At 44.5% G+C, this 15767-nt stretch overlaps 1 pseudogene; it reads right to left on the minus strand.

Annotated features, from left to right (window-relative positions):
- Positions 1-8770: 8770 nt before the first annotated feature.
- LOC143156047 (uncharacterized) lies at positions 8771-9430 on the minus strand (annotated as a pseudogene).
- Between the last annotated feature and the right edge of the window lie 6337 nt (positions 9431-15767).

The following is a 15767-nucleotide window of genomic DNA, read 5'->3' on the forward strand; positions in this document are numbered from 1 at the left end:
CAGACTTTCCTAATCTTATTCCCAGTGGTCCTCAGAAAAATCTGTCAGAGGTGATGGGATGTGACTTCACTGCAAAGGTAAGTAGTGCTTCAACTCATACAAAAAACTCAAACACAAGCCTGACAACAGTGAGACTTTCCAGTTAAATTGGGAAGTCTTTGGGGGATCTGATGACTGAAACCTGAATGTTATTCTGCTATGCACAGTAAGGATGGCAATCTGTCTAACTCACAGTGCAGGAAGACAGTAATCAGCTAAAACAGGTGAAATTTCTCTGAAAGCTTTCTGTTCCCCTAAACCCAAATTTTCTTAGCATGTTGTCCTGGTTTCGGCAGGGATAGAGTTAATTTCCTTCCTAGTAGCTGGTACAGTGCTGTGTTTTGGATTTAGGATGAGAACAAAGTTGATAACACACTGATGTTTTACTTGTTGCTAGGTAATGCTTACACTAGCCAAGGACGTTTTAGTTTTCCATGCTCTACCGACTGAGAAGGCTGGAGGTGCACAAGAAGCTGGGAGGGGGCACAGCCAAACTGGCCAAAGGGACATTCCATACCATGTGACATCATGCTCAGTACATAAACTGGGGAAAGCTGGCCGGGGGGGCCGCTGCTCGGGGACTGGCTGGGCATTGGTCGGCGGGTGGTGAGCAATTGCACTGTGCATCACTTGCTTTGTGTATTATTATTATCTTCATACTATTATTATCATTTTATTTCAATTATTAAACTGTTTTTATCTGAACCCACGAGTTTTTCTCACTTGTGCTCTTCCAATTCTCTCCCCCATCCCACCAGGTGGGGGAGTGAGCGAGCAGCTGCGTGGTGCTCAGTTGCCGACTGAGGTTAAACCACGACACATATCCTCAGAAATCACCTATCATTCTGTATATACCAATTCAACATTTAAATCCCTTTTCATGTTATCCTTGCTGTAATTCTTCTGCGCTTTCAGATGTGTCTGAGATCACACTTGTGCAGTGCTACCAGAGGCAAATATGCTACAGGTGGGCTCTTACTGCCACTGGAGGTGCCCTCAAGTAAACAGGCTGTCCCCAGTTGCTGTTTCAGAAGATCACAGGTCTCCTGAAGGTATGACAAAGAAACCTACAGAAAACATGGGGCCTTCTGGAATGGCAACTTGGGGGCATCTCAAATGACGGTAACACCTACATTTGGGAAACCGAATCAAAACTCAAAGCTGTTTCTGTAGGAAAAATTGTACAAAATTCAGTCGAGTGTTGTCAAATGGTAATTTGAGATTGTGGCAGGTATCTCAGACATCTGCATGGGACTAGCAGATATGGCATAAGACCTAGAGGAGAGCTGTTCCCTTTTGAAATAGCAACAGGAGGGCAGCTGAGATTCCTAGGTGGTACTACACATTCATGTTTAGGCAAAGGTGTATGTGTGAGCCGGCACAGGCAGGATGCAGGAACAACCACAAAACCATGGATGAAATGCAAAGAATAAATTTATTTTCGTTACCTCACCAACCAGGGGATCCCCGAAGCAGCACCCCAGCAGAAGCACACAAGTGGGGACGCAGGCACTGCAGAGCTTGGTCCTTGCTAGAGGATCACTGAACCTGCTGTTTTTGCCTGTATATCAGGGATTCACGCAAGCGTATTTTACTGCTGTGCTTTGATCTTTCCCACAGCAGGGCAGGAATCTCAAGCATGTTTGACAGGGTGCCTCCAAGTCTACCACAGGCCTATGTTATCTAAACACAGATGTTCTACTTGTCCAACACACAAGGCCAAACAACAATTAGCATGATATATGTGTTTTTCGACACCCCAGCTGCAAGTCACTTGAGTGTGTTTACAATCCTCCTCGCCAATCTTCTGTTATTTTCCCACACTGTATCTTAAACGCCTGTTAGATTTCCAGTTCCCTTGTAGACACCTGCAAGCAGTAACCTAAGCCCAGATTTCTTTCTCTTGATCAGATTTTTATACAATTTCAGTTGAAACCTACATATCTATGAAGCCACTGCCAAAGACCCCAAGTAAAGGGAAAATCATATCTTTCAGGCCCCTCCCAGCTCACATTTCCCCCCAGTCCAACCTTGCTTCATAGATAGATTCCAAGAATTAAATTAGGTAATTAAGAGAAGTGGGTTTTATTAATGCAACCAGTTATCTACTGTACCTCAAGTTTTAACTTCCGTAAGTTCTTAGAGTTAAGCAATTTCACCAAGTGTAGATAACTTGGCAGTAAAGATGTCTCTCCTTCTTTTTCCACCTATATTAAACATGTCTACATATGTACGGGCATATATATATATATATATATCAGTGTCTTTCTTTGCAGAGTCATTATTAGCATTTCTGGAGGCAATCCAGATCTTAAGAATATTAGAGGAATACAGTTTTCTTTCTTTGCAGAAAAATAGCCTTTAGCTGGGATACCCAGGTAAGGATTGCAATGACAGACAATGCTGATACACATATATACCACCCTTAGCCTTTCTGTATTGGCTTGAGTGTTATTCAAGAGGAACTCTAAGCAAACCACCACATTTTCAGGTAGATCATGTTCCCCACATGGTCATTCTAACCTGTCTCTCAGTGGTTCTTCTGCAATCATTACTCTATTTAGCAATCATCCCCATGGCCAAGATGGATGGGCTTCTCAGTGGCCTAGGAGTATGTCACATCCCACCTAGGAGAAGGGGAGAGTGACTAAGATCCGCAAATCCCCTCGGTGTGGATTAAGGTGAAATAACACTCAAGGTCCAAAAACAAACTCCAACTTTAATGGCACAAACACTTCTATAAGCATCAACCCTCTATGTCTTAATATATAACACAAGCTAAGCGGCTTTGTGAGGAGTTGAGGTAGGCCTTGTATTACTTAACAACATCAAAAGCAGAGAGCAAGAAGGAGAAGGAGGAGAGAGAAAGAGAAAGAGGAAGAGGAAGAGGAAGGGGGGGGGGGGGAGAGAGAGAGAGAGATGGGAAGCAGGAGAGAGGTAGAGAGAGATAAAGGAATCACCAATCCTGGATCCAGCGTCAGACCTGCCAGCTGGGGGTGTCAGTGTGGAGAGTGCCCCAAGGAGGCTCACGTGCGCCCCTATTTATTGGCTCCAGCCCAAGGTTTCTAGAGTCTTCTCTCACCCCAGCTCCAGGAGTGGTTGAGACATTAGTCAGTCAAGGAGAGTGACACTGGGCCCCTCCCCGTGGCTGGCTTCTGGAGCTTTTCCTGGGGCATTGCCTGTGCTTACAGCACAGCCACGTGGGCCTCGTCCCTTACACCACCCCGTGGCTCAAACACTCCGAGGTCCTCTTCAATGGTGGTGATCTGGACATAGCGCAGAGAAGAAGAGATAGAAGAGAAGGAGCGGTGAATCAGGCACCTCATTACAGCAAAGCCGATAGCTAGACCGATTAATACTAACAAAGACATTACTAAGGCTTCTACTATCCAATCCCACCATCCTGTAAGTCCGAGGCTTTTGAGCAAAGTTGAAATCCATGAAGCTGGGTTCCAATTTCCCGTCCAATCACTTGGTAACATTGAGTGGAACAAGTCTCCTGTCTTGGCTGTGATTTCCTGCATCTTCTGACGGGCTTCCTCAATCGTGGTCGTAGCATTGTGTATGGTAACGCAGCATTCTCCAGCCGTATGGTTTAGCACTCCACATACACCTTGTTCTTTAACTAGCAGCATGTCTAAGGCTAAGCGGTTTTGCAAGGCCATCTTCGACACCTGCTGCACCTGTAAGTTCAATTCTCCAAAAGCGTGTGAGGTCCAATTACTTAAAACATGCATTTGCCAGGTTAAATTTTCTAACACAAACTGGTGTCTTTTAAGAGTTACATATGGGGTGAATGTATTTCCTAACATCAGAGATGTTGTCATGCCCCAGGTATAATAGTCAGGTATTTGGACTCCATGCACTGCCCACTCAGGTGCAGACTGGGGTTTTTGAGTATCTCGTTTCTTTCGGTTGTACCCAGAATAAAATCAAATGTTTTGGAAGGGCACATTGATGGAATCCCGATGGCACAGCGTAAACCCGCCATTTCGTGTACATGTAAGTGTGAGTACATCTTCCCATCTGAACATGCCCAAAAGGTACCTTGAGGGGCTGGATATTTAGCAGTGGAGCATGTTGATGGGTCGTGAGATTCGGCTAGTTTGGCTTCCCCTTCCCACGCAAGATTCCACTTTGTTTCGTGGGTAACTCCGCATTTTAACGCAGTTTCTTGATTGATAATATTTCCATAACACATGGGATCTCCAGGCTTAAATCCTGGTACTGAGAAACCCCAACAAATGCACATATCTCAGATAAAAATTCGCAGTTCTGGTAAATACCAGGTTTCTATTGGATCCTATGTAATGAATCACAGCTAATTGTTCGTGAGCAATTCATTAGAGGAGTATTCTCATAGGGTAGGGGATCTATTTCTTGCGTATCAACTACACTATCTGGGCTGGATAGGAAATGTTTAAAGGACCAAGCATATTCATAACGAGAACGATCATGGTGGGCGTAGCCACCCCATTTACTAGGAATTTGAATACACCAACCGGGGGAAAACGGGACATTATATTCGTGGTCTAGGGGTTCACCATGAGGCAGAGAATCCCACCACCATACCAGGTTACAGGGGATCTCCACCTCTCGGGGACACCATGTCCATTCCAGTACAAGATTGCAAGGGATCTTCACTTCCTGGGGACATAATGTCCAGTTCTTTCGGGCTGCGAAGGCAGCCCTTGTAGTTCCCTTACAAAGTTGTTGCTTCCAACAGGTAGCATTCCACATGTCTCTCCAGGTCCTGTTAATTGGAAATAGGTAGGCCACTGGAGAGGGTGTATACCAAGTTGTCCGGCTATATTCTTGGAATGGGAATGGATCTGCTCCCCACAAACATTTTAAAAAATTAACCAGATAATGGCAAATTTAAATCCCGCTGACGCGGATGTGGGGAGGTCCATACAAAGACCTTGATCTGTTCGATTCCAGATTTGGGTAAAGCCAGTAATCAACTCCCATGCCAAGCTGGGTTGGTTATTCACATTCCCAGTTGGTTGAAACAAGATTGTACATTCACAAAGTAAGAATATAAACTTCTCCCACACCATCCCTCTCTAGGAAAGAAACAGATCAAGCTTAGCAAAATCAGACAAACAATGCAAAGAATGACCCACTCAACAACCGAAAGCTTAAGTCCCACGGTGGGCTTCTGACAACCTGCAAAATATATTCATAAAGATGAACAATGATTAATAGGATGGGACAATCCATCGGGTATGGATTCGGTGACCCTTCCCATGTGCGTCGGTGGCCACCCAGGTATAGAGATTTAGCGGTTTTTTTAAAGTTAAAGGCACCGCTCCCACCATCAGTAGGTCCACCAGAACGTGTTGTCCCGGATAATTGAGCGGATTCACTGGGTCTTTAGCCTCCCTTTTTCCGGGGAGTATGGACGGAGGCTTGGGGCAGAATGCGGTGAGTCGTGGGCACCCGTTAATTCCCCAGCAGCTATTAACTTTATATACTGCATCTGACAGTCGCTGTGATCACCCAGATTCGTGCGGTTTCAGAGCTTGCTTTAAGAGTCCATTAGCTTGACAATGCCGTTTGCCTGGGGATAGTATGGGGTGTGGAAAATCCACTGTATTCCTTCACTCCGTGCCCACTCTTGAACCACCCCGGCAGTAAAGTGGCTTCCATTATCTGATTGGATTGAGTGGGGTTTAGGTAGATAACTGAACCATAACTTTAAACCTTTTACAGTATTATCTTGCGTCGCCCGTTGTACTGCTTCTGCTTGGGTCAATCCTGACACCACTTCAACTCTTACTAGTACATACTGTTTTCCTTCAGAGATCCGAAATGGACCAATGTAGTCCACCTGCCAAGTGTCCCACAACCCTTTATTATTATCTCTTATGTGCAGAGGCGGGTCCTTAAGGGGGTTGTGCTCCCCTAATCGGGTGTGACATAAGCTGCACGCGGAAATAATAGTGTTACACAGCTCTCTGGTTACAGACCACCCTCTGCTAATTGCTTCCCTAAATAGATCTTTACTTCCCGAATGGCCTCGTTTTACATGTAACCATTCCAACAGGTGTTCCCATTTTTCCCCCTCACCTTCTACAGCCATTCCTGCTAAATGGGTTAATGAGTCCACCTGATTATTCAGAAGGTGAGCTGGGTGATTCCCAGCTTGGTGTGTGGCAACCCACCCTACTAGAAAGGGTTTCTGCTTGGCAATGTTTAGGATTTCTTCCCATTTTTCTCGTTGCCACACTGGTACCCGATTGACCTCCCACTGATTCTGTTCCCAAAACAGGAGCCATTCGGTGCATCCCTTGAATACAGCATATGAGTCTGTGTAAATAAACACTGGTTCTTTAGTCTCAGCCTCTTTAACAACCACTCTCCACACAGCTACCAATTCTCCCACTTGAGCACTTCCCTCCCCTTCTGTTACAATTCGGTTCCTGGAATCAACATGTAGGGCTACCGCCCGGTATTTCCACGTCTTTCCCTCTCTCCTGGAGGACGTGTCAGTGAACCACACGTTTTTCTGGTGGGGGTCAAATGGAGGGGCAGGTTTTATATAAGAGGGGGGTGGTCCCTGATTTGATTGGTTGTCAGGAGGTTCTTGTATTTGGAGCATTTTAGGTGCTCCCTCCTCTATCTGGCGCGTATGGCAGTAATGATCTAATTGCGCATACAACTTTCTTATTGTCTCTTGCTGTGCAACCCCCGCAGGGGGTGCGGTTCCAGCCAGTACCGGCTTCAAGACCTTAAAGGGTCCTTGAAGAATGATTGGTTGTTGCCGTATGATTTTTTCAGCTTCCTGTAGGCCTAGACTCACCACAAAGAGACCCTTCTCCCAAACTGAGTAACGCTTTTCTGCATCTTTGAAGCTGCGCGAGTAAAACCCAATGGGACAGGTCGGACCTTCTGGTCCGCGCTGCCACATATGTATAGATAGTCCATGGATTGCAAAACCCCATTCAGTATAAAGTGGGTCTGTTGGGTGTATGGGCCCAAGGCCTGATATACCCCAGCCTCAAAGATTAACAACTTTAAGGCTTCTCCATGGATGGGGGTCCAGTCCCAGGTGGCCCTCTTGCGAGTTAAATCATAAAGGGGGCGGGCTATGATGGAGAAGTCTGGGATATGCTTTCTCCAAAATACCAATAAGCCTAGGGCATGTTGCAGCTCCTTTTTATTTCCCGGCATCCGTACTTGTTCTAGGGTAGTTAAGGTTTCAGGAGGAATACACTCTGTTCCTCCCTTCCACCAAATACCCAGGAACTTTACCTCGGAAGATGGGAGCTGTACCTTTTCTGCCGGAATCTGAAGCCCCAAATTTTCTAGGTGAGTATTCATCTTAGATTGGGTTTGTCCCACCGCCATGGCATCAGAGCCGCCGATCAATACATTGTTGATATATTGATATATTTTGACCCCCTCTCTGGGAGTGACTCGGGCAAGCTCTTGTGCCAGTGCAAAGTGTGCAGTGGTTGGCGAATGGCGATATCCTTGGGGGAGGAGTGTGAAGGTGAATTGCACACCTTCCCATGTAAAGGCGAAGCGATCTCTGTCTGCTTCCTGTAAGGGGACCATAAAAAACATATCTTTCACGTCAATGGTTGCTAAAATTTGGTGAACTTGCTCCTGTATAGTTGCGATTAATTCAGCCATGTTAGGCACTGCGGCTGTCAAGGGCCTGTGTTGGCATTTAAATGCCGACAATCAATTGTCAATCGCCATTTTCCATTGGGTTTATGGACTGGCCATACGGGGGAGTTATAAGGTGAGTGAGTGGGGATGATTATCCCTTGTTCTCATAGTTCGGCTATCACAGGAGTTATTCCCTTCCTTGCTCCTAATGGTAGGGCATAGGGTTTTACATTAACAATTTTGGAGGGAGGGAGCGCGGGCGCCGATTGTAAAAGTCTTATGAGAGCTGTGGGGAGTCCAAATTTCCACTCCCTCCCCTTTGAGTCTACCCAGGCTTACCCCTTCAATACATCAAGTCCCAAAATATTCGTAGGCAATACACCCAGTATCATCATAACCTCAATAGGGGATGTGTCCCCCGGCAACCAGCACTTGACTCGAGCTGTGGGCTGTGGTTTGGAGTTTCCGAACACATCCGTGACCCAGATTTGCTTTTTGTCAGTGACTATACCATTGCGGTTAGCAACGTCCGCCTGAAGTGCTGACATTTGAGCACCTGTATCTACTAGGAATGTAACGGGGGTTTTAAAGGGACCGAGGGGAAATGTTATCAATAGGTCCCCTTTACTATTTTCTGTGAGCCTTCTTAAATGGACCCACTGGCCATCCCCCGGCTCACTTAATGGGGATGGCGCGTCCAGTTTCCCATTCCCAGATCCATCAAATCCTTTTTGGGGGCAGTAGGAGCCTTAGAAGCAATCATTGCCCTATTGTCAAATTGGGGTTCTGCCCTCATACTTTCCCAAGTGGGCTGTTCAAATTTGGGGGGCATTTTCTTTTTGTCTTTCCAGGCTCGGATGAGTTTTTCTAAGGCCATAGTGGGCATACCATCCATTACATCCCGGGGAATCCCCTTTTCGATTCCCTCAGCCCACAATAGGCTTCTCTTTGCCCCCAAGGTTCGTGCAGGGGGCGGGGGTCGATACTCCTGCTGTTCCACTCTCCACACCGCAGTTTTCGATTTTGTGGCTCCCCCTGTGATTCCCATCCTCCTACCATAATTTATTAACTCTTGGGCTACTTCGCCCCAAGTCATGGGCCCTCCTCGGGCTCATCTCCCTCCTCGTGGGGCTAGCGCGTCCCGCAAGCGGTCTTGCAATTGCACTGCATATAGTTTCAAGGAATCAGGTAAACCTTGGATTAGGGGAGTCATTCTGTCGGGGTTAGCAATTAATAACATTGGGGAAGGTTGTTGAAGGACTAAACGCCTATCATGCATTAATTGAAGACCAGCAGCCTTTTGCAGACTCTCGATCAAGTGGTTTGTGGTCGGGGTTTCAATACACACGGGATCTCCTCTTTCCAAGGGGTCTACACCCCCTGCCCAACAGGCAGCTCGCTGGGTTAATGACCACTGCTCCCTGGGGTCATCGGTAGTTAGGAAAACCCCTGGCCCCCAGTACCCCTGGGCCTCATCTTCTGACAACAGGCTTCAGTCACCACTGGTTAGCGATACCCTCCATACATATTCCATTTCTGTTTCTTGAGCCAATCTAGTATATTTCTATTGGATTTTTGACATTTCGGCCGCTGAGTATGGCACCGTTCGGGTGGTGATTTGCAGAGTTCCCCCACCTTGGCTGTCATCAGTGGTCTCCGTTTTAATCACCGGCCTCATCACCACTTCCCCATTCTCGGGGTAAAACATTTCTTGCTTGATTTCTATCTCTTCACTTGGGTACAAAGGTCTTAGGCTTTGCTTTTCAGCCATCTGCGCCAAGCTTGTAAATCCTGGCACACTATCCGGAACAGAAACAAGATCCGTCCGGTTGGGAGATTTCTGTCCCCCTTCCTCTAATTCGGACCGTAAAATTTTTTCTCGGTCCAGTGCATCTGACAGGGCCACGTGGAGTCGCTGAGTAGTGTTACGTTCAGCGGCCAGTAGACCCTGCAGGGTTTTTATTTGTTCTTGTAAAGATTCAACCATTTCATTGTTGGTTCGCTTAACCAGGTGCCTCTCCTTCTGGGCTGCCACTAGTGCTGCTCCCAACACAGCACACACCGTGGCTTTCCCTTTTCCCGGTCGAGCCTTTTGCTCTTTCATGAGGGTTGTGATTTTGTCCGCTACAGCTTCTGGGTCGTGCCAACTAGTATAGGCCCGTGCCATCCCTGGTGGGGAAGGGCATGCCTTATATTCCTTTAACTTTTCAAACACAGGGGAGCAGTCAAGCACCAGCATTTCCCGGCAGCCATAGCTTGCCACTGCTCGAACCTCTCCCGGCTTATCGCTGAGAGGTCACTTCCCGGCTCTTCCTGCCCGCACTCACCGGGTGGAGAGTCGGTATCCCTTAGGACCTTCCAACACTGAGGGGATCCTGTCTGTGACGCCAATTAATATGTCACATCCCACCTAGGAGAAGGGGAGAGTGACTAAGATCCGCAAATCTCCTCGGTGTGGATTAAGGTGAAATAACACTCAAGGTCCAAAAACAAACTCCAACTTTAATGGCACGAACACTTCTATAAGCATCAACCCTCTATGTCTTAATATATAACACAAGCTAAGCGGCTTTGTGAGGAGTTGAGGTAGGCCTTGTATTACTTAGCAACATCAAAAACAGGGAGCAAGAAGGAGGAGGGGAAGAGAGAGAGAAAGCAAGCAAGCAAGCTGGGAAGCAGGAGAGAGGTAGAGAGAGATAAAGAAATCACCAGTCCTGGATCCAGCGTCGGACCTGCCAACGGGGGGTGTCAGTGTGGAGAGTGCCCCAAGGAGGCTCACGTGCGCCCCTATTTATTGGCTCCAGCCCAAGGTTTCTAGAGTCTTCTCTCACCCCAGCTCCAGGAGTGGTTGAGACATTAGTCAGTCAAGGAGAGTGACACCAGGCCCCTCCCCCTGGCTGGCTTCTGGAGCCTTTCCTGGGGCATTGCCTGTGCTCACAGCACAGCCACGTGGGCCTCGTCCCTTACAGAGTACTCTTGCCTTTGTCACTGCGAGATGGCAAGAGGGTCCTACCTTTTTGTGACAGCACAGTGTGAAGCAAAGTTGTATACAACTGTGAGAACAACTTTAGAATTACTTTCTCCCTTCTTCCTTCCCAAAGTATAAAGCATTTAATGCTGTCTTGGTCAGGTGGTCTTGTGATTGAGAAGCCAGAGAGGAGAACTGGAGAATGCACAGCAAGGAAAAAAAACAAAGAAACAACAAAAACTGAGCAATCTTCCTTCCTGTGATATCCAATATTAAAGACAACCCCACCCCCACCTCCTTTCTTTGCTTTGCTGAGCTGGTCAGAAGAAAGAAGTTGTCCAGGGTGGCACTGAAGGTCAATGAGAGGAGACAGAGTTTCCAAGGAAAAAAGGATGCAAGGATTCCCCCCCCCCCCCCGCGAAGGAAGAGGAAAACTTTGTCAAAAAGGCAGAAGGAAAGCCAGGAATCTGCAGCAGGATTGTAGGTCCCATGTAGGTACTGGGGACTGCTGTTGAGTCCCCCTGAAGCCATCCCTTCTCCAAGCTCAACAAGCGTAGCTCCCTCAGCCTCTCCTCATAGTGCTCCAGTTCCTGACCATCTCGATGACCTCCTCTGAACCTGTTCCAGTTTCTTTCTTGTGCTGGTGCCTGAAACCGGAAACAGTATTCCAAATGCAATCTAATAAGCACCAAATAAAGGGGAATAATAACTTCCCTTGATCTCCTGGTAATGCTCCTGTTGATATAGCCCAGGAAGCTGTTAGTCTTTATTGCTGCCAGGGTGCACTGCTGGCTGATTTTTAACTACTGTCCAGTAGGATCCACAGGCCTTTCTCAGCATACATGCTACCCAGGCAGTCAGCCCTCAGCTTGCAAATTTGTTTTGACATTCTCTGGTTTGTAATTGCCCAATTATTTTTCAACAAATTATTTTATTCTTCAATCCCTAGGTGTGTGAACTCTTGGGAAATGGGGAGAGATGAGAAGTTTACCTATTAATAAAATCTCACTTATCTATACTTAGTTCAGATCAACCTTTAGCTTTTTAATGCTTTCAGAGCACATTGTCTCTTGTAGCATAGATGCAAGTCCGTCCTTGCCACAAGGACTCCCCTGCAGTTAGTACTATACTAGAATGAAACAATGCTGAAGAATATGATTCGCATTCTAACTAATCATGTCTAGGCAGATCTAAAGTAGTATGCTCAGTCCTGTGGAAGTGGAAGGTGCTTGCCAAGCACAGACAGGTTCTTTCTAATGCTTCTTGGAGAGTAAACCCATGAAGATGAAACCTGTAGATAACGGAGATGGAATTCAGTTGGAGATTCAGACAAATTTAAGTGGCTACGGTACAGATATCTACACTGGAAAGATTTGTGAACATTTCTGTTAGTGACTGAGAATACAAATCCTGCTGCTAATCCCATAGATGCTATGAAGATTGACATCATGGTAATGAGAATGAAGTCAGGGCATTTATGAAGCACTTCACTGCCTGGCAAGTGGAATTTCTTCAAACAAAATGTGTTTTAATACACCAGACTGAAAGGTGTGCGTTGAGGAACAAGAAATGTGTGCAGTTCTTAAAAAATGGAAAAGCAGTGAGTCTGCAAATGAGCAGAGGCAACAGAAATGCAGAGTGCGTAGTGAGCTCCCGGTGCAGTGCTGCAGGGGAAGGAGACTAATACAGCTCTTGGATGTACACTCCAGAGCAGTGTGAGTAGCAGTAAGGAGGTGACTTTTATGTCTGTGTGCTGGGTTGGTCAGACTGAGAGTCAGACTGCAGTCCTGAAGGTAGTGCTATTACTTCCTCCTCCTCTTCAGCCAGAAGCTTGAGTTAGAAAAGCCTCCTCCCTCCTAAACCAAGAGGTATTCCCCAAGTTTGTATGAGCATGCATAAATACCAAGATAGAATAAGCCAAAGTTTCATCCTGAGACTAAGTAAAAGAGTATGAAAATTATCTTCCTTTATCAAGTGTACCCACCAAATGGTTTTCTCCTTCTTCATTCTTTCCAACCAGTATTCAGTGATGCACAAATTCAACACTGTTCACAAGGGATCATTCCTCCTTGTCAAGCCCTTTGCTGTGGGGTCTTTTCCTAGCACAGTCCATTCTCCTCCTGCATTTGTGCTGCAGACCTCTCCAAGGTCTCTTTCACTGCTCCTCTGCTCAGCTCTTCTCCAGCTGCTCCGAGGGAAAACTGTCTCCCTCCTTCCAGCAGTTTCTGCAGCAGGCAGAACAGAGACCCAAACAGCATTCTGTTTTCCTTCCAGGCACTCCCTTTTTAATAAAATATACTATGTGTAGTATTCACTCTACCAAATCATTTGAGAACAAATTAAATAGACCACTTACAACTAGTGTCTAGAAGTTCTGTTGTGTACTGGGTTCTTCCTAGACGAACAAGGTATTGGATTGCAAATGGTTTGGAAGGTGAAATCGCTTATCTATAGATAAGGGGTGCCTTCTGGTCTTGGACTCAGTGAGTGCTTGTTCAAGATACCTTGTCTACATGGATATAAAGTCAATCAAATCAAGATAGGGACAAGTCTTCTGCAGTGTTAGTTTGCAGGCATAACATTTTCTTTTTAAGTTTCTTTTCAATTCTGTACACTTCCCTCCTCCCTGTTTACTGAAATATGAACATTAATATTTTTGTTCTTGTTTGGTGCCCATACTGCAAAAATCAATGTTCTACTTAGGGAAATTTGTCAGCAGGTATTAATAGTTCTTCATATAACACCATATCCATTTTCTGTGGGGTTTTTTTCAATTGCAAATTGAAAACCAGTATGAAAATGTTACCGCTGCAATCACAGTTAAGTCTACTAAGTTCATAAAAGGAGAGAAAGAAAAAAAAGAAAGAATTGAATTACAATAATACAAATATGAATGCATGAAGTGCTGAATGCAAAATTGGGTAGGGTGTCGTGTGTCTGTGTGGGGAAATCAAACTAATGTTGTCTTAAAGCAATTTGACCCTGTCACGTAAATGGCACAAGGTGGTAGAAACAAGAGAAAAGCACAAGCTGTAGTTCTTCCAACACGAATAAACTTCTTTCAGATCTCACTGAAGCCACTGTGGGTCTTTGAACTGCTTCCATGACAGACTTCTTCAAGCATAACATATTTCCACTTCAGCATAACATAAGCAATAAACAATATAACTAGAACATGTGGCTTAAAACAAAGAACACCCATAGAGCAGGGATCCAGTATGCTTTCTGTGAGAGTAGACATTATCACACACCAAGTGAAGGAAGCTTTTCTTTGCTATCAAGATGCCAAATTTGAATGCCAACACTTGAGGTTTATTGTTTTAAATTTTCTCTCAACTGAAAGGTGCTAACTACTACTCCTTATTAAGAGTAGTAGTAGTAATACTGCAACTCTTTGTCCTCTGACCTTATTTCTTAGGGCAAAAAATATTTCTGGTATGCCTTCTCAGAAAACAGAGGTGGTGTTCAAATCACTCAGACCTAAAGATGGTGTCTTAAATCTCTGTATCTAGGATTTCCTGAACTGTTCTTTTTTTCCCAAGAGGACACTGCTTTATAATCATCTTTTCAGGGAGACACGGCATTTGTCGTAAAGAGACAAAAAGTTTGAGATAAGTTCTTTATAGAAACTTAAAGTAGATAGACTGTACTCTAGGTAGCACAAGGAGTAAATTAATCCATGCAAAATAAGAGTTATGTAAACGTGATTTTTCTCAGCATTTTCACTGAGATTTGGTTAGAAGGGAGTTCAAGATAATTCTTTTCTCCCCATTTCCACTCCACAATTCATTTCTGGTTCTTGTCTCTTCTCTGAAATGCCCAGAACCATTTTTTTTATGTTTCTAGTACATACTATACTGCCTCCATACCCAGCCTCAATTCATGTCCTGCAATTCATTTATATAATCCAGATTTAAACTACCTTGCCTAGATCAATGCTAGCACTTAATTCAAGATATACTTGCATCTGAAAGGATGCATATCAGTGTGTAATACAACATCTATTAGTTTTAAACCTTCTGTTAGGTGTGGTAATGTCTCTGATTATTGGTTGTTTTTTTTTTTTAGTCTCAGTGTGGAGGTTACAGAACTAAAAGAAAAGGACACAAATCCATTTAAAAAAAAACACCACTCCCTCTCCCCCTAATAAACCCCCCAAACATATTGAAATGATGAATGAATCCTGACTACCACTGAATCTATATTTTTTCCTTAGGCTTCCTAACTCAGTGAACTTGGTCAGTATCTATGCCTGTACAATAATAAAAGTCATATTAATGTAAGTCTAGTGGTCTTAGGTTCTAGTGAGGTGTTGATCTGATAGATAATTAATATCACACGGAACATGTACATAAAATACTTACTTTTTCAAATCAGCCTTAGACAGCAGACCTTTGTTTCTAATGAGTAATAGAAATCTCTGAGCATGTAAAAACTATGGATTTTGCAGACTTTTACAGTTTTAGTGTTGGGTTTTTTTCTTTCTTTTTCTTTTTTTTCCAAAACAGAACTTCCATTAAGAATCAAAACACAGCTTCCAGCTACTCATTAACCTGTTTAATTTCCTTAGTAGAAGTCAGACTAAAGAAAAAAAGAATTAGCACTAGTCAAAGAGAAAATTCCTGGTCATTCATCTAAATGGTTCTAATTTTAAAGCCTACCTTGACCATTTAAATGCTAGCAGACTGGAGTCAATTTGTTTGTATAAAAGGCACCTTTGGCTTTTGTAACTGAAAATGAATGATGAAACAATTACTTTCCTAGACTACAAAACACTTATTTATAAACAAAACCCAAAGTATAGTACATTAGCACTAATGACTAAGTAATTAATTGCTACCAGCACAAAGTGTTGGGAGAGGTCTACACTGAGACACATTATTATCAAATGTTTCAGCTTTTTTCCTAATTTTAGAGTTATTGTATGACCTGCTAATAATAATAATAGCTTTAATTTATACTCAAAGCACTTACAACTCTATGTTAGATAGAGTTATAACTCTGTGGGTAGATGCATCTTTCTCTATCCCAACAGGCCTTTTTATCTGTAGAGCTTGAGATACTGTTGCTGTTATCTGTTAGCTGGTTCCTTAACACAAGTGACAGACACCTGCACATTATAGATAAAGCCTCTGGGATC

The sequence above is a fragment of the Aptenodytes patagonicus genome, chromosome 2 (genome assembly GCF_965638725.1).
Source record: "Aptenodytes patagonicus chromosome 2, bAptPat1.pri.cur, whole genome shotgun sequence".
Lineage (NCBI taxonomy): Eukaryota > Metazoa > Chordata > Aves > Sphenisciformes > Spheniscidae > Aptenodytes > Aptenodytes patagonicus.